This window comes from Jaculus jaculus, chromosome 3 (genome assembly GCF_020740685.1).
Source record: "Jaculus jaculus isolate mJacJac1 chromosome 3, mJacJac1.mat.Y.cur, whole genome shotgun sequence".
Classification (NCBI taxonomy): domain Eukaryota; kingdom Metazoa; phylum Chordata; class Mammalia; order Rodentia; family Dipodidae; genus Jaculus; species Jaculus jaculus.
The window spans coordinates 142801249-142820322 of NC_059104.1; the positions used below are offsets into that span (position 1 = coordinate 142801249).

Genomic DNA, 19074 nt, shown 5'->3' on the forward strand with positions numbered 1-19074 from the left:
TCTCAGGGTGGCCTTGAACTCACAGCGATCTTCCTACCTTTGCCTCCCAAGTGCTGGGATTAAAGGTGTGTGCCACCACACCCAGCTCAAAGGCTTTTTTGAGTGTGCCATTTCCACTTAACATTGTCTTTTCCTATCTCCCACTAGACCTCAGCCCTTAAATCACACCTCCTCATTGAAAGGGAAGACCTGTTGGGCCAGATATTATGTCAAGCATAGTAATAAAACGTTCAGTAATAGCTCAAGACTAATGCAAGGTTAACAAGATAAAAGATTATCTAAAAAAATATATCTAAGAACTGATATATGATTTAAAAATATAAAAGAGAAATTTAATAAATGTTTTTGAGTAGTTGATTAGTGTCTGGAAGGAAAGCAGTTCACTATCCTCTTCTAGGTAGCAAAATGAACTTCCAATAGATTCCATCAGTATTCCCCGGACTTTAGCAAGTCTAACATCTGCCACCACTTTTCACGCTTAACATCCAAATATACTGTTACCTACTTAAAGTTTGAAATAGACTCATCTTTAAGCCTTATCACTATCCTAAACAATACCCTCTAGATAATATAGGCTTGATGTTATGGTTACATATTCATTAAAAGCCCTGTAAAACTATTCATAGAAAAATGGTTAACAGTAGAATTCCTCACATCATCCTGCATTATCACAAGGAGTGCCAGGAGTGCTTACACCACCCTCTGGGAAAGACTGGATTAAACAGGTAAATATTTAGAAGAGACAAAGTACAAAAAATTATCTAAAAATTAGCACAGAATCTTGATAAGGGCTGAGGAATGTATGTGAAGGATTTTTAAAATTCAGAAGGATAAGAAGAAATAATAGAGTGTAGAAAGATTTAATTTCATAAAAACCTGTCTGCTTATTCCAAAAGCAAACCTCAACAAACCCAGCTCAGTGTCTTTATCAAATCTACAAGGACTCTAGGCAAGGAGAGCCCTACATCTAATTTAACTTTAAAAATCATTCATTCAACAAAACTTTATTGAATAAGATTATGTTTGGGGCTCTAAAAAAGCTGGACATATATAGTTCCTGCCCTCATGAAGTATAGCTTAATGGATATTATAAAAAATCATTCTTTTCTTTTTCAGTCAATTTACCACTGGTTTCATTAAGATAGAATCAACAAAGTGATCCATTCCATCAGTCCTCTGATTTGTGGGTTCCATATTTGTGGTTTCAATCAACATAGGGTAAAAAAAAAAAAAAACTTAAAAAAATTTTGTCTATTGAAGTTGTACAGACTTTTATCTATTGTTAGTCCCTAAACAGTACAATATAACAACCATTTACCTAGCATTTACACTATGTTAAACATGATAAGAAGAAATTAATCTAAAGTAGAGGAGAGAGAGAGCGAGAAGAGGCAGATGGAGATAATGGGTGCACCAGGGCCTCTAGCCATAGAAAATGAACTCTAGACACATGCACCGCTTTGTGTATCTGGTTTTATGTGGCTAGAGGGGAATTGAACCTGGATCCTTAAGCTCTGTAGGCAAGTGCCTTAACCACTAAGTCATCTCTCCGGCTCATGTTTTTTTTTTTTTTTAAATTAGATTTTATGGCAAATGTTACTAAAATGAGCTGATACCCACTTGGTTGAATAATAGAAAATGACTGGGTGAGAAAAATTTCCTAAAGATAATTCAAAAGTTTTGGAATTACAGAAACATGGAAGCTTAGATCATCTAAATGAGAAAATATCTGGGAAAGCACTTTTCATGCTTTAAAACTTTTAATGCTTTCGAACTCTAAACAAGGACTAATATTAGCAATAACAAGTGCCCTTTTGATCTCTCTACTTTTCTCAGCCATAATGTTGACAAAGGTTGACCACTTTCAAGTTTTACATTTTAGAGTATCAAGGTGTTTTCCACAATGGATGTGATACTCCCTCCTAGTAAAGTGTACATAGTAAACTAAGACAGGAAATAAAGATGATATGTTAACTAAACAGCAAAGCTACTTACACTTGGATCTATTTCAGTGAAAAGCAATTAGCAAACCTGAAAACGAAATTTCTGTTCAGTCTTCATCTGAACCTAATTATTTCTTAAATTTTAGTTGTGTTTATTATCATTGTTTTTTTTTCAATGGACAAATAAGTAATGTATATAGTTATGAGGTACCATGTGTTATTTTGGTATGTGAACATCCACTCTCATTGTTCATAGGCAAGGTCATGTCCAATTCTAACCACAGTGTTAGAATTTCCCATGGTTGCAGTTTGTCACTGGAGAGTTGGGCTCAGAAAATGAACTTACAGGAGCTGACAGCTTTAATTAAGAGTCTGGACCCAACTTAAACAGTTGATTAGTTTTGAGAGTAGAAGATTAAACTAAAGTACAACTCATGAATTTGGGAAGACACCGAATGCTTCCCCCACCACCAATTCATGCATAAGAACCACTGAATTCTTGCCTGCTGACAACCCAGGGGCACTCTAATATATGGCTCCAGAATATGGTTGGAAAAAGGTGAGGAAAAGGACAATTTGGAATTGGTCACCTGAGCAGAGCCAGGACTTCCAACAGTGGTCAAGGGCTTTATTTTAAAGAAATTTTCCTCCACTTTTTATTATAGTAAAATACACAGAACACACCATCTTTATCATTTTGGATATATACCATAATGGTATAAATGCATTAATAATGTTGTATAACCATCACCACCATCCATCTCTAGAACTTTTCCATCACCCAAACAGAAACTGTATACTCATTACCCCTAACCCTCTCTTTGCACCCTTGATTCCACGCTCTGTCTTTGAGATCTTTATGAATTTTCATAGCTTCTAGTATTTTATATGAGTGGAATCACTCAAAATTTATTCTTTCCTATATGACTTCTTTCATTTAGAGTTGTGTTTTCAGCATCATGTACTAGAACCCTGGAAGCGAGGCAGCTTGAGCAGGAGGAACACCGCAGAGATAGTCTTTGGAGGTAAAGACTCCTCCAGCCACCATGCTAGTGTCCAGAGCTGGGCATTTGTGATTGAACAGGAGCCGGGGTCCCACCTGCTGGCCTGCATGTGATGGCTTAGGGCCTCCCTTCTCAGCAGTTATTTGGCTAGAAGCTTTCAGAATTTGCTCTCAGCAAGCAGAATTCTGGCCATCTCTTCCTCCTCTTTCTGAGGAGCTGGCTGGCAGCTCTTGCTCAGACAAACAAGGGGCTCCAGCATGATTGATCTGGTGCAAAACCAGCAAGGATCACTTGATTGCCTACTGTGAGTGGAAGGTGATTGCGTGGGCACATGTCTGGAGTCTTAGTAGTAGTTTGGGCTGGTCGTGACAAGATAATTGCCTCACCAGGATGAATATGACTGAACTAGAGGAGACTTTGCACCTAAGCTTCCCAGTCATCCTGGTCTAAGACCACAGGGAGCTCTTCACGAAAAACTAATACTTGTCTACCAGCTGAACTAAGCAAGTGATATAACTGCTGGGATCATCAGGAGACCAGAAGCCCAAGGTCATAGTTCCCAAACTCTAAGACCTCGAGCCTACTGTGTTCCTGTCACTCACCACCTTAAAAGCTCAGTTGTGTCAGCGATATTACAAAGCTGACATGTTCTAAGCCACCTCCAAGGTTCTGCAGCATCTAGAATATGAGCCAGCTCACTTATCCTTTAGATAACCAGACATTAAATATTTTAGGCTTTATGAGCCAAGAGGAAAAAAAGTAAAGACATTATGCACAACCTTAAGTAGCAAGAGAAAAATTTCCACAAATGTTTTATTGATGACATTAAAAATATAATTCAGTACAATTTATTTCACTCAAAAAATTCATCAGTCTACTAATGAGAAGAATATAATTCCTTTTTTGGGTGGGAATAAGATGTCACTCAATTGAAAGTTAATGTTCTTGCCCATAATGGGCGGAGGCCCTCAATCTCCTAATTTTTTCTTGATTCTCATAGATTCTTCAATCTCCCTTCTGTGTTACCTGAATCTTTTCTTTGGAACTTTTGCTCTTACAATGAAGGAGAACTTTTCCTATGGAGGAGCAGGTTAAGAAAAAGCTCTGAGGTAAGGATCCATGGGTCTGAATTCTAGGTGACTTAATCATTAACAGTTGGGTCTTAGATAATTGCTAAATTTATCTAGAAACGTCTATCCATTTCTGCATCTGTAGAGTAATAGCATCTCCCCCACATGGTTGGTGAAAATATTACACATGCTTATAAATGCAAGGATTCAGAACAATGTAGAACAGACGGCAAATCACTTGACATTAATGTTACTCTTCTTTGGATTTCTTTCCATGATTAAAAAGGAGCTTACTTGATTTGACCTGCTAGCTACAGAACATTGCTGGGTAATTCTAGGATTAGAGGGGAAAGATGCCTCTTATAGACCATGTAGGAGACATTGTTGCCATATTTCCACTTAAGGACACTCTTTTTATAAATAAATAAATTAATTTTTATTGACAAATTGCATGACTGTAAATAATATCCCATTGTAATTCCCCTCCCTCCTTCCTCCACTTTCCCCTTTGAAGCTCCACTCTCCATAATATCCCCTCCTCTTCTCAGTCTCTTTTATTTTGATGTCGTGATCTTTTCCTCCTATTATGATGGTCTTGTATACTCTTATGGTTGGACATGACTATACTAAAGCCGAGAATCATGAACTCTGGCAAGGTCGGCTCCTTACCGGTGTGCAACCAGCTTGGATCATGCTGACAGAATTGGACAGTCACTCCAGGATCAATAGCTAAGGGGTGCTCCTCACAACTGCTTCACTTTTACAGAAAGTAAGAGACACTTCTACATGGTATTTGAACCTATAGATTTTTCTAGGTGTCTCCCATGCCAATGGCAAGTTTATCTCCTAATTCCACACATTTATCTTTTTGCTTTTTAGGTCCAGCCTAAAAGATTTACTGATGTGTTCAATAGCATTTGAGAAACCTTTTCTATACATCAATCTTTATCCTTGTGGCAAAGCTCCCAAACTTTATAGACACTGAGGCACCACTGGACATAGCAACCCTGGAGATGAAAGTAGCTTTCAACCTTGTCAGTAATGTTTTGGTGACAGTTGAGACACTGGGCTTCTGAGGGTGTGGATGAAGCCGAAGGGGAGCCTTCACTGGGCAAACTTGTGGTGGTATGTCTATCATGCCCCAAGTTCTCCAGTGTTTAGCTCTTCTCCTGCCATCCCTTCCTCCTTCACTTTAAATAGGAGCTTGATTTGATTTATCCATTTGCCTTGATTTCAGCAAAGTTTTGCTTGTTAATCAGCTTTCATCAGTGTACACAAAAAGGTCCCAGATCGTTCTTGGCTCTCCCCTCTGCTTGAGTTCAGAAAACATCCCAGAGAACTCAGGGCATTGGTTATGTTCCAGCCAATTTTCCGAGACTTTATGTAAAAGTACTTATAGGCATCTGCACAAGAAAATGCAAGTAAACATGTCTTTTGGATGCCAAGCCTTGCACACCATGCTTGTTCCTGATCATTCCTCTCTGTCACCTCTAACCAGGGAAAGACAATATAATTTATGATCCAAATCAGAGTGCTTTCAGTGTGAATAGGCCAGAGAAGATGCATAAACTGCAGAGGTTTTCTGGTCACATGAGATTTGTCCTCCAATTTACACCCTTCTTACAAGGGAATCTCTTGCGCGCGCTCTCTCTCTCTCTCTCTCTCTCTCTCTCTCTCTCTCTCTCTCTCTCTCTCTCTCATCAGCACCCTCTGTGGGCCCAAGGCCATGGCCAACCAGAGGTCTGTAGTCTTGATCATCACAGTATTGCCACGAGAACCATGCTTTCTGCACATCCAATATGTTAGGGAGGATTAATGAATGCAGAGATGAGTCAAAAAGAAAAGATGCAGGTGTACCTCTTCTGCAACATTGATGATTTTGCCTATTATAGCAGGGTTGGGGAGGAGGGAGGAAAAACTCAGTCTTACTCCCACTGCTTATTCACTCAGATATACTAGGAATGCTCCAGATCAGGTTTTGTGCTAGCTCTTTCTTTTCTCAGGGATATTTGTTCCAGAGTTATCCCCAAGGCACATTTCTCTCCTTCAAATTTTTGTGCAAATGTCACCTTTGTAGAGAGGCCTTCTCTGACCATCCATTTAAATATTTTTTTTTTGTTGTTCATGTTTTATTTATTTATTTGAGAGTGACAGACACAGAGAGAAAGACAGATAGAGGGAGAGAGAGAGAATGGGCGCGCCAGGGCTTCCAGCCTCTGCAAACGAACTCCAGACGCGTGCGCCCCCTTGTGTATCTGGCTAACGTGGGACCTGGGGAACCGAGCCTCGAACCGGGGTCCTTAGGCTTCACAGGCAAGCGCTTAACCGCTAAGCCATCTCTCCAGCCCTGACCATCCATTTAAAATAGCATTTACTCTCTTTGGTATGCCTATTGCAGCTCTCCTTGCTCTCTATCCTCTGGACTTCCAGACTCTTTAACCTTTGTACCTCCACACTCACTTACTAAAGGTAACCTGACTTTGCCACTGTTATGCCAGATCTGTGATGGAAGGCTGTTTGTTATTAATGCTACCCTCAATGTTGGCCACATTGACTTTGAGGGTCAATAAATATTTTATAACCCTCCCACCTTCTCCTTGTTACAACAGAGGAACAGATGTCTTCTTGCTCAAAGCTAGTGTCACCCTCTGTGTTCTGAATTGTATCCTGTCTGCCTTTTGACACTTTAGCAACTATGTCTTCCCTCAACAACTTCTGTTGGTTGTGCAGTAATTTTGAAACTTACCATAGACCTGATAAAAGTTGGGCTCTGTTCCACAAATTTTGTATTACTTCACTGGTGCCTCAAAATGGCTCTGTGAGGCAGGAGTGATGATTCATTTCTACATGAGAAGAAATTGACTTACAGAGAAAGTGAAAATGTGACTACAGCTACTGAGTGAAGTAACAAGGATTTGAACTCAGGATACTGGCTGAAGAGCCCAGCACTGAATAGATTAATTCCATATTCTCCTTAGATATTTTAGCATTTCTTACTAGTACTTTGTAAACGTTTTCAAAGTCTTTGCTACACTAGCTGTTTCTTCTTTCTCACTGTGTACCACCTGTGGCTTTTCTACTTTCACTTAGTGCATTTCTGTTGCATTTCTCAGTTGCCATCTTACACACACTCCATCAGCATTTGACAATAGTGGACACTTCCTTCCTAGGTATTGCATCCTGAGTTTCCTGGGTCTGGACCTCCCCTTATACCTGGGCAAATCTTCTCCCCTCTAGCAGAAGGATGGAAAATGTACCCCCATGGGCATCCTGGAGGAAAGCTGCTTTGGGGAGGAGACACTATGTGAGTAACTGAAGGGATGGGTTAGAGTCACAAGACATATTAAAGATTCTTACTTTAAATATTTTATTTGTTTAAGAGGGGAGAGAGAGAGAGAGAGAGAGAGAGAGAGAGAGAGAGAGAGAGAGAGAGAGGGAAAAAGAGTGAGCGAATGGGCACAACAGGGCCTCTAGCCATTGCAAATGAACTCCAGACACATGCGCCACATTGTTCATCTGGCTTATGTGGGTACTGAGGAGTTGAACCTGGGTCCTTAGGCTTTGCAGGCAAGTGCTTTGAACTCTAATCCATCTCTCTAGCCACAAGTTACATTATATTTAATTATCTCCTTTTAACACCCTGAAGTCCATTTGCAAAGGTATAAAATCCCTCCTTGACTCTAAGTATTCCCCAAGCAGAGAATTCTCCAATTAAAAGTTCTCAATTTTGGTCTGGAGAAATGGCTTAGTGGTTAAGGTGCTTGCCTATGAAGCCTTAGGACCCAGGTTTTATTCCCCAGATCCCACATAAGCCAGATGCACAAGGTGGCACATGCATCTGGAGTTCATTTGCAGTAGGTAGAGGTCCTGGCACGCCTATTCTCCCTCCCTCCGTTGCTGTCTCTTTCTTTCTCTGTCAAATACATACATATGTACATAATTTAAAATTTAATAAATTCTCAATTTCCTTTATATTTCCAACCAACAAAATTTTGTTCACAGTTATTTTACACCATTATTCTTACAAAATGATAGCTTAAAAAAATTTCCAAATACCAAATGTTGTTTGTGTATGTTTAAACTGAACACTCTCCTTTCCCTTCTACTAAAGTTTACATCCTGTGAGTGGTGCCTTTATTATCCCAAATGACAGTTCTTATTCCAGGCATAAAAATTCCAAGAGAGTAGTTAAAATATTCATGATTCCATTTACTTGAGTCGTACCATGTGCCAGGCACTGTAGCAAGCAGCCTGATATATCTACTTTTGTATTTCTTTTTATGAACTACCTTATTAAAATATTTTATTTTCATTAATTTATTTTGGGAGGGGGGAGAGAGGGAAAGAATGGGTGCAGTAGGGTCTGCAGCCATTGCAAATGAACTCCAGATACATGTGTCACCATGTGCATCTGGCTTATGTAGGTACTGGGGAATTGAACCTGGGTCCTTAGGCTTTGCAGGCATGCACCTTAATTGCTAAGCCATTTCTCCAGTCCCCACTTTCCTATTCTTATTCAGTTTTAGAGGCAGGATACCTACCACTCAAAAAGACTTTAGGATTTTCCCAGGATCACCTGGAATAAACCTGCAAAATAAGGATTTAGGATGCCATCCATACGTGATCAGGCCTGCCACAGGCTGCCCTGTACTTGCCTTTCATTTGTCACAGGTAAGAACGGATTAGACTGTGAAGGGAGCAGTCAAGAATTTATAGGAAGACAAGGTTATTTCACAACAGCTTTGGGACAGTTGACCAGCTAACTGGGAAAATATTCATTTGATTTCCTGCACTACACCAAGAAGTCATTAGAAGTTATGCTTGGAAATGGTTCTCTATGAAAATTCATTCAATCTCCTATTAGTTACGTAGTATACATTAATTTCAGTCATTGAGCCTCCTGCTATAGACACAGCCTTCATCTTGGCTGCCATTTCCCCCCTCTTATTGTGGAAGAAATATACTACCGCAAAACCTTTCACTGAAAGGTTGTCAGCCCTGAAAACTTCTCATTTCATTCATGTCACATGGTGTGGATAAATCCATGTTCTTTAAAGAGAAGCAGAGCACCTGTCTGACGTGCTATGCTTTGCTCTTGAACCTGCCTTGCGGGGACTTGAAAAGGCCTCTGCATTCAACTAGGCTTTCTTCTCTCTCTTTTGTTCCCTTCTTGATGGACCCACATTCAGACACAGTATCCCTATTAATGCTAGCTGTAGCCTTTTCATGAGGGAATTCCTGAAGGGTAGCTAGGCTGGGGAAGACTTTGAAGTTGCTTTACTTTGGACTGTTTGATGTGTCACCTTCTGACCCTGCCTGGTTCTAGGGCAACAGCCACTCCTTCTTTAGCAACTATACTGGTCACCACTCAAGAAGCCTCAGTGTCAGATGCACGAGGGAAAGGACAGTGGGACCGTTGGGTAGGGGACCGAGGCACCTACTCCTCATAGCTCTGAATTTGCAGTACTGCATCTCTTTTGGTCTTGATAGCCTCTCAGCAGGCTGAGTCTTTTAGTACAGATAAAATGAGAAGTCCTGGACAGATGTGAATGTTTGCAGCAGTGTTGTTGAAGGTGATGACCACTGTCATTCAGAACAGGACAGACTAGTTTGGCTTGTGGAGCCTGACAAGTCCTTTGGGATAGCTATCCTTAGTTGGATTGCTTTTTCACAGTGCAATCCATTAGGGCAGTGTCAGAAGCCATTGAGAAAGGAAAAGGGGAGTTAACCATGGCAACACCCTAACTCTTACTCTGCTGATTCTTGGATGATGAGCTGTGTGATATCCAAAGGGGAGGTCTGTGGGAGGTTATTATTATTTTTGTGTATGTGTAGTATGCATGTGTACATGCATGTTCATATGTGTATGGGTGCACATTTATGTGCATATACACATGTATGCATGTGTGTGTGGTCAGAGGTTGATGTCAGGTATCTTCCTCAATTGTTCTTCTGCTTTTTGTTGAGTCAATGTCTCTTATTGAAACCAATATAGTTGATTTGGCCGGACCAGCTGACCAGCAACTCTTAGGGACTCTCCTGTCTCTGCCTCCCCAGTGCTGGGATTACAGGCACGTTATATCACACCTGGCTTTTATGTAGGTACTAGAGATAGAACCCGGGTCCTTGTTTTTGCAAAACAAGCAGATTATCAACTGTGCTATCTTCTCAGCTCATTGAAATTATTTTTGTGCATTCTCTTTTCTTTACATGAGATATCTAACACTTACAGATCATGGAACTGTTGAGGACAGAATCCTAACAGGACTCTCATGTAAAGACCCTTCTGGTATGGCCAGGTCTCTCTCCAAGTAAATACAAGCCAGATTTTTGGCTCAAGCTAAATCTCTTGTCTCTGCTCTGCCAATGAAACATGCACACACTTGAGGCATCCCATAGACCTGATTCCCTCCTGCTTCAACGTGTGCCAACACTTTTGGTTTTATTGGAACTTCTCTCTCCACTGTCACTACCAGCTCTGCCCTGGATGTTGAGCTTGTTCAGAGAGCAGCCTTAGCGTGGTCCATGTGTGAAACACAACTTCCATTTTCCAGCTATAAGCTGATGACTGCCTGATTCACCCCTGAACTCTTCACTTCTACCACACTCACAGCACATCCTGGCTGCCCCCATCCATGCCTCCCACTTAACTCATCATCCTTGCCACACAACTCTCTACCAGTCTGTTCACAGAAAAAGGAACCCACATCCAGTTCATTAAGAATCAGGGCATTGTCTACAACTCCTTGCTCATGTTTATTTTCCCATTCTTCCTTTTCAAGGACCTCCCTAACCTTTAAATTTTAGTTCATCCCCTGATAAAAGAGAATGCCAGTGCCTCATTCCTTGCCCTGCATCACCGCAGTGGCTCCCGTCTTTGCTCCTTATGCGCAAGCTGCTTATTGGCCAGGACCTCCCACATAGGACCTCACTTCCTTAGCGCAAAGTGCAGGCTGTTTTTCTCCTCTAAACTCCCCAGGCTTCTGTTCCAGCCCCGCACCTAGATTTCAAAATGAAGTTGTCTTAGCACAGCACATAAGACCTTTTCTGACTTTCCCTTCTGTCCTGGTCTTGTACTTTTCCACACATCCATCTTGCTTTGCCAAGCAAGTGTCCAGGGAAGTGTCCTGGAATGTGTCAGTTCACAGGTTGTGCCTTTAAATATCAGGTTCTCTCTCAGTAATGCCCTTTTTCTGTTCTTCTTGTACTGAAATTAGAGTTTATGAATGGTTTATATCTGCCCTAAAAATGTACTTAGGGGAGTGCATCATATTAAAGCCATAAAAAAATATCAGAGCCCAATCTTTAAAACTCAATAGACTGGTCATTATAAAATATCTCAATGGCTTCTTTTGGGCTCTTTTTTTTTTTTAAAGCAAGTGTGTGTGTGTGTGTGTGTGTGTGTGTGTGTGTGTGAGAGAGAGAGAGAGAGAGAGAGAGAGAGAGAGAGAGAGAGAGAGAGAGAATTGGCAGGGCCTCAGCCACTGCAATCCAATTCTAGATGCTTGCACCACCTAGTGGGCATGTGTGACCTTTTGCTTGCCTCGCTTTTGTGTGTCTGGCTTACATGCCATCATCTAGAGAGAGATCGAACATGGGTCCATAGGCTTCACAGGCAAGCACCTTAACTGCTAAGCCATCTCTCCAGTCCTCAATGACTTCTTTGGATTTTGGTGGATCTGGAGCTGTTGAACTATAGTAATTGCTGTAGCTGAGAAGCAGTCATACCTTTTGGTTGGCAGGTCTATGCTGCATTTTCCCACAGTGCAGACCACTCTTCATTGCATGACACCAGGCTGCCTGCTGATGTATGTGTCCTGCCTGGACCCTGAAGGCATTTGAATTTTCCATCTCTTGGCCCAGTCCTGTCAAGTAGCAACACTTAGCTCATGCCACCTTCTGCACAAACTTCTCTGACTAAGAGGTCTCTCTCCTGTGAGGCACAGCAGATCTGCAGGGGCCAGGGCTGTAGTGGGACACTCATTCCTTGTTGTTTCTCAGTGCCAGCTGGAAGATGCATGGTGAGGAAGTCAAGCCTAAGCTAGTCAGGGGAGACCTAGGGTACTACCCTTTTCCTTGTAGTGTTTAGAACACAAATGCACATGAAGATACAATTTGGGAGTTTTATGTTTCCTGAGACACTGGTGAGGCTGCTTTCCTGCTAGCCCTTACTGGAGGATCAACAGATAGCATGGGAGGAAGAAGCCAGACCCAGCCTTGGAAGAAAGCTCAGCCACAGAGAACTCTAGGTGGTGGCCATCCATCCCCTCTATCACCCCATATTCTGCAGGATTCTAAGACTCTGGGATACAATGGAGTTAGAGATTATACTTCTGCTCCTAGGGCTCTGATTGCCTTAGGGGAAGCCCAGAGGGAGCAGTCAGTGTGAGAAGACTCGAGTTGAGCTTGAGTTATATGGATTTAGAAAACAAAAGGTGACTGCCCAACAAACGTTAGAGCAGCTAGAGTAGAGACAGGTGGGGTGGGCTGGGAACACACAGAAGAGAATGGGGATCATCAACACCATGGCCAGTTTGATTCTAGCGGCAGGCATCTGAGTGGGGACGTGAGGAAGACTGACTGGGTGGATAGTTGAGCAGAACAAAACTCACAGAGCAACTACTGCTTAAGCCCTTGCCTCGGGCAGTCATCCTGAAGGACATACTTCTCCACCCCATCACAACCCTATGAGGTGGGTGTGTGCACTGCTCCCCTTTCACTCAGAGACACTGAGCATCATATCCAAAGATTGACAGCAAGGAGCTGGCAGAAGACTGGATATGAACTGGGCTCTGTTTAATGGACACTCCAAATGGGAAGCTAGCTAAAAAGTTGGTGGTGGTGGTGGTGGTGGTGGTGGTGTGTGTGTGTGTGTGTGTGTGTAGGGGTGGGTGTGTGTAGGACATTAGGTTGTCCCTCCAACTTTTTTTTTCTGTGCCTTCTCCCTGAAGTTCTAGCTCTATGCTCTGGATGTTTCCATCAGATTCAGGTTGTGCAGAAGGCTGGTCTTTGTTCTAAACATCCCTGGGTGAAAACAAAAAAAAGATGGAAAGGTATGCCCTCCTCTGAATTTTCCATTGCCTAGAGCTTCAGCACAAATCCCCACAGGGAGCTGGCCTATGAGTAGTGATGCTGGATTTGGGGTTTCAGGAGGGGTCTCCCAAACTTGTGAACCTCAATTTTAGGTTATTATCCTAATTTTAAACATATTTATTTATTTGGAAGAGAGAGAGAAAGGGAAAGAAAGAGAAAGGCAGATAGAGGGAATGGGCATGCCAGGGCCCCCAGACACTGCAAATGAACTCCAGATGCATGTGTTAACTTGTACATCTGGCTAACCTGGGTCCTAGGGAATCAAACCTGGCTCTTCAGGCTTCACAGGCAAGTACCTTAATTGCTAAGCCATCTCTCCAGCTACCTTATCCATTTTTTAAAATTCTTTTGTTCATTTTTATTTATTTATTTGAGAGTGACAGAGAGAGAAAGGCAGAGAGAGAGCGAGAGAGAGAGCGAGAGCGAGGGGGGGGGAGGGAGGGAGAATGGGCCTGCCAGGGCTTCCAGCCACTGCAAAGGAACTCCAGTTGTGTGTGCCCCTTGTGCATCTGGCTAATGTGGGTCTTGGAGAATCGAGCCTCAAACCAGGTTTCTTAGGCTTCACAGGCAAGTACTTAAACGCTAAGCTATCTCTCCAGCCTACCTTATTCATTTTTAACAAAGGATTGATGAAATGGACTTGAGAAGGCTAAATTATGAATTACAGAGTTTATTTACAGAGAAATCATAATTACTAAGTTATATTTAGGGGAAATTTGGGTCTAGGAAAAGGCTGGGGAAGTTCCACACATATGTAGGAGATCAAACATAGAAGCCCCTTCAAATAACAGATCAGAGAGGATTAAGAAATAGTGAAGGAGGGGCTGTAAAGATGGCTTAGCGGTCAAGTGCTTGCTTGTGAAGCCTAAGGCCCCTGGTTCAAGGCTCAACTCTCCAGGACCCATGTAAGCCAGATGCACAAGGTGGTGCATGCATCTGGAGTTCCTTTGCAGTGGCTGGAGGCCCTGGTGCCCCCATTCTGTCTTTCTCTCTGCCTCTTTCTCTGTCTGTTGCTCTCAAATAAATAAAAATAAAGTAAATTAAAAAATAGCGAAGGACTAAGAGATAAAAAATAAAGCTTATGGCTGGGGAAATTTCTTAGTGGTTAAGGTATTTGCCTGCAAAACCTAAGGGCCCGGGTTCAATTCCCCAGGACCTGCATAAGCCAGATGCACAAGGGGGGGGGCATGTGTCTGGAGTTCTTTGCAATAGTTGGAGGCCCTGTCACTCCCATTCTCTCTCTCTGCCTCTTCTCTCTCTCAAATAAATGAAGAAATAAAATATTTTAAAAAATTAAAAAAAATAAATCTTAGATGTAACCAAAGGGAGGAGGTACATTCAAAACACGACACAGATAAAAAGCAAGAAGAAAAATACCCAAGCCTAGGTAAATATTCCCTGCTTCTCAGCCATGCTGGAAAGGAGGGGCAGACTCATGTGGATGTTGAGCAAGGTAAAAGGCAAAAAGGAAGAGAACAGGAAGACAGGAAGAGTGTGTATCCAAGTAAAGATCACAGGGCAGAAAGAGAGTACCAAAGTCAGATAAGAAATGTGTAGTAAAGAGAGTTAAACCCATGGTTACCCCGAGTTTAGAGAAATAACACAGGCCCAGAATTTAAGGGAGATACCCACGTGGAAGATCTACAGTGTGAAGGAAATACACACTCAGTAGACTTTGGGATTATAGGAAAGTCACACTTGCCATTAAAGTGAGAAGTTACCCCAGAGCATAAGGCAGATAGAAGGCAAGGAGAAAAATCCTGGTCCAAGGAGCTGAATTCTCCTCTTCCCTGCTAGGGCTATGGGGGGAGCTAGACTTAACACGTCTCCATACAGAGATCACAGGGCAGATGAGCTTATGTGAATAACTTCTTTTAGATGAACCAGACATCCAATCAGGCTCAGGTATACAGGTAGCGATCTGATTGGTTCAGACTCAAGGGCAGGGAAGGCCAAGTTCTGATTGGTTCATGGACCCAGGGAGGCCAAGCTGAAGAAGAAGCTGGAAATTCCTGCTGGGCCGTCACTGTGTCTTGGAAAGAGAGAGATCAGACCCAAGTTTCAGTTTCGCCAGGGTGCACTGAATGGCATCTGGCCCTTACTGACTGCCAGAAAGAAGGAGCTAGCCTTCTCCTCTATCTCCTTCGTTAGGACATTGGTCATAGGTTTGCTTGCACTAGACAAGACCTTGGGGACAATGGCTCCAGTTGTCATTTAGCATTTTCTATCCAAGGGCTGACTTGGAGCCTCACTCTCATCTCATGTCCCCTGCCATCAGCTTCCTGCAGGAAATTTTGGGAAAAGAGACTCTGAAAGGAGCCAGAGTGGGAGGGAACGATTCTTTGGGGTTTGGTGATATCCTGAGGCAAAGAGAAATCTTTTCTCTTCAACTTCAGCACGTGGTCACAGCACAATGCAATTGGGATGAAGACTGTCTTGTTTTCCTAGACAGATCATTTACTCTCATGAGGCATGCAGGCATATGAAGTATTTTACTTGGGAACAATGGGGTCTGGCAGTGCTTTTGGGCAGACCGGGCAAAGTGGATGATAGAAATTCCTACCACTTGGCTGGGGGATGGGAGAGGTGAGATTCAGCCTGTTTATCCTTTGACATGACATGATTGACATGATTTATATGATATAATATGGGGGGAGAGAGATTGAGATCAGAGGGAATCCCCCAAACTCCATGTGCTTGGTGTGATCCCTAGCTCCAGCTTAGCTAGCAGAGGACACAAAACCATTTCCTCAGCCCTTAAGGTGGGTAAATTGTGAAGAATGAGAGAAACAGTGAGCATGGATACTCACTGTGGCTGTTATTATTTTAATTATTCTTAGTAAAACTCTTGTGAAAAGCGAGTAGGTTACAGCTAAGTTCCTTTGCCTTAACTCCCTTTTATTTCGGTGTGTGCCCATTTCTTGAGTACCTGCTAGGTGGCAGACACTGGGCCAGCCTCAGGGGTCACAGCAGTGGGTGCAGACAGGTGGTGTCCACTTTGAAGGTGCTTAACATCTCATTTGGAGTCAGGGTAGGCATGAAAACACACATATTCACACTCATGCAAACATTTCTACAAGGCTTAGAGCTATAATTCCCTACCCATGTCTGAATTGGTGTCGAGAAGAAAACCCATGGGAAGCACTAATAGATCACACAGCGGGCATGGGAGGTAGCTCAGTTGGTAAAGTGTTTGCTGTGTGAGCATCAGGACCTGTGTTCCAATCTCCAGCATCATTTCAATGCTGGGTGTTATGACTCGCCTGTAATTCCAGTGTTTGGGAGGCAGAGACAGGTGGATCTCCAGGGCATGTTTGCTAGGCCAGCTGATTCAATGAACTCCAGGTTCAATGAGAGACTCTCCAAAAGATTAAGACAGAGCAGTTGAGGACGACACCTGATGTCAACCACTGGCCTCCACACACATGCACATATGCACACACATCACACACAAAATGAAACCCAAAGACAATAACATAGTGCTGTGTACTCGGGAGGGAGCGGAGAGGGGCTCTTTTAGGACAGGGCATTGTCAGTACCTTAAAGGATGAGGGGGTGTCAGCCTGCTCATCACAGTGCCATGGCTCTGAAGGCACAGACAAACCTGATGGCTTAGTTCCCAGTCTTTCTTCTGGGTCCCCAGTGGATGGTCTCTGAATCTTCAAGCCTCCTGTTCCCTCCCTCATCTCATTTCACCTCAGGTTATGTCACAGGACCTCTTCCCTTTTCCTGTTCTTCCCTCCGGACTTCTTTTCCTTATTACTGTTGTTACTATTACTTGATTAGAGAAATCCACTCTTCTCTTTGTAGAATCTTCTCCTGTCTGCTTCTACCCACAGTATGCTTCTCCTTGTCTAGTATCTGACAAGGCTAGTCCCTTCTCTTTAGAATTTCATTTTCCCCTTTGGCTCCCATTTTTAGTTTATTTTTGTTTATTTATTTATTTGAGAGACAGAGAGAGAGAGAGAGAGAGAGAGAGAGAGAGAGAGGGGGGGGAAAGAGAGAGAGAGGGAATGACCAATGTGAATGACCTCCAGATGCATATGCATCTGGTTTACATGGGTCCTGGGGAATTGAGCTTCGAACTGGGGACTTTAGGCTTCACAGACAAGTGCTTAACCACTAAGCAATCTCTCCAGCACTCCCCTTTTGCCCTTCTAAGAGAAGGCTTCTCAGTCATCAGGAGGCTGCATGAGTCCAAGGGCCCTTGAGCATCCGTCAGGGCTCCCTGAACAGGTCTCTGCTCTGTGCTTTGGTCTTTCAATTTTCTCTTAACCTTATTCCTCACTATCCATCTTTCTCTGTGGCCTTTGCCACCTGGCTTCTGGTCTGACTCTGTGAGGGAGGGCAACGACCATGTATGGTTCTGGAGTCTTTGCTGCTACAGAGGTTCATCTATATGGCTGGCTTCAAACACCACCTCCCCAAAATTGTGTTGAGTCTCCATCGCCATCCCTGACTTCTCTCCTAAATACATTTTCCTGATCAATCAGTCCAGTTTGCCCATAGCTTATGCAACTGTGGACAAACCACTTCCTGTCTCAGGGACTTAGTTGGTGCACCTAAAATGTAAAAGAGCAATGAGCAGTGTGGCTTATTTGCTCCAGTTATTTGATGATTTTTTTCTGTTATTTTCTAACATGTATGTCATTGTACTTTGTTCTCATTCATTCTCCTCCCCTATTTTGGTGATTTTTAAACATATTGTTAAAATGTTTAATTAGTTAATTAATTAATTTATTAGAGAAAGGGAGAGAGAGAGAGAGAATGTCAAACTTTTCTGGAACAATTCCCTGACTCTTTCTGCCCTTCCATGGGTACCACCCCGGCGTAGACCCTCAATGCTGCTGCTCCCATGGGTGGTACGAGCAGTCTTCCCAGCTCCCAGTCCCTGAGCAGGCTGCCCTTTCCTGCCCATGCTTTGCCCAAAGCCACAGCGGCTCCGTCCTCTTTGAGAATCTTGGCAGTTTATGGGCCCGCTGTCTGAAAAAAAATGCTTGTGATTTCAAAGGGCTCATGGGTCTCCTACAGCTCATTATACATTCCTCGGTGGTTTTTGGATATCAGGTTAACTTAAGACACCTCCTCACAATCAAGTTGCTTTAAAAAACATTTATTGACACGGGAATGTGCACTACTGAAGCCAGAGACTGCCACTAGATAAACCACAGGCACAATGTGTTTGTGGGTGATGGCAGATCTCCTTCATGGCCACATGAAGGCTTAATAAAACTTAATAAAACTTAGCCATGCCTGGTAATTGCCTTTCTGTGTCATGTTACATACCTCATATCCTTTTGTAAAACGTGGTGTGTTAACCACAGTTTGTTCAGAATACCAATCCTACTGTAATGCTGATTATTCTGGTTGTACTGAGGGGTGGTGGGGTGGGAGCATGGCAGTATGATTGATACCAAGTTTGCAAATATATCAAGACATTTCACCAAGTTTATGAAGATGCCAAGTGCACTGCCTGGCATAGGGCGGCTGCAGGGAAGTCAGCTTGCCTTCTCTTCTCTTGCAGTGGCCTCTTCCCATTTTTTTTTTTCAAGTAGAGCAGGTGGAAGATGAAAATAGACCAGAACTTAATTATTGCCCTGCTCTAAAATTTCAGGGCAAGAAATTTAGTTGCATGGCAATGGAACTGACTATTTCTCATGAGTCTAAGTCCCAGTCAACAGGAAAATGTGCAAAGATAACCAACCAGTCCTGAGGCTTCAGAGCTAGAGAAGTCCTGTGGGTTCATCTAGTCTTTATTTTACAGATGGAGAAACTAAGGCCCAAGATGTGAGGAATTGTCCTTATGGCAGTGGCCCACTGCTGGCCAGTCCGCAACCACAGCCCAGTAATCTGAAGGCTCACCTGCAGACATATGCCTTATCATCACACAAGAAGCCTGTCCGCACAAGACCAGTCTCCATGAGCTCCTTATCTGTACTGAGCACATCTCTGAAAGCCATAGCC

General features: G+C 42.9%; 1 protein-coding gene and 1 non-coding gene across 4 annotated transcripts in view; both read right to left on the bottom strand.

Moving 5' to 3' along the window:
* The window catches only part of St8sia2 (ST8 alpha-N-acetyl-neuraminide alpha-2,8-sialyltransferase 2), a 74883-nt gene that overhangs the window by 38694 nt on the left and 17115 nt on the right, over positions 1-19074 (bottom strand). The window lies entirely within an intron of this gene.
* LOC123459999 lies at positions 8963-9102 on the bottom strand. Its single transcript, XR_006636721.1, has one exon. It is a non-coding gene; the product is annotated as a small nucleolar RNA U109 (small nucleolar RNA).